Source organism: Helianthus annuus, chromosome 6 (assembly GCF_002127325.2).
Source record: "Helianthus annuus cultivar XRQ/B chromosome 6, HanXRQr2.0-SUNRISE, whole genome shotgun sequence".
NCBI lineage: Eukaryota > Viridiplantae > Streptophyta > Magnoliopsida > Asterales > Asteraceae > Helianthus > Helianthus annuus.
In genome coordinates, this window is record NC_035438.2 from 98,505,244 (window position 1) to 98,505,923 (window position 680).

At 42.8% G+C, this 680-nt stretch overlaps 1 non-coding gene across 1 annotated transcript; it reads right to left on the reverse strand.

The window, feature by feature from the left end:
- Nucleotides 1–334: 334 nt before the first annotated feature.
- On the reverse strand, nt 335–441 carry LOC118480025. The gene has a single exon (XR_004861666.1). It is a non-coding gene; the product is annotated as a small nucleolar RNA R71 (small nucleolar RNA).
- Nucleotides 442–680: the final 239 nt, after the last annotated feature.

Genomic DNA, 680 nt, shown 5'->3' on the forward strand with positions numbered 1-680 from the left:
AGGTAATCTTGGCACCGCTATCAATGCACCGAATGTCGATGCCAACAACTTTGAACTTCGGCCGCATTTGATCCAAATGCTCCAAAACTCCGCAACTTTCCATGGGCTTGCGGACGAAGATCCCCATTTACATATTACCAACTTTTTGGAAATATGTGATACTTTTCGGATCAACGAAGCATCAAATGACGCCATCCGCCTCCGAATGTTTCCATTTTCACTAAAAGACTGAGCTAAGGCTTGGCTTAATACCCTCCCAGTTGGTTCGGTAAACACCTGGGATGAACTAGCCCAAAAGTTTTTATATAAGTATTTCCCTCCTGCTAAAACGGCTAAATTAATGACTGAAATTAATACATACTCACAAGAGGAAGGGGAATCATTATATGAAACTTGGGAAAGGTTTAAGGAGCTACTAAGAAAGTGTCCTCATCATGGTCTTGCGGTAGTCTTGCGGTATGGCAACAAGTATCCACTTTCTATAATGGGTTGCTGCCACACACAAGACAAACACTTGACTCTAGCTCTGGGGGAATTTTAGGTAATCGTCACCCAAATGAAATTTATAATCAAATCGAGGAAATTGCTCAAACCAATTTTCAGTGCTACACTCCCCGAGGCACAAAATCTATTGCCCCAGGCGCCCATAAGGTTGACGAAAGCACCTTTTTGCAAGCCCA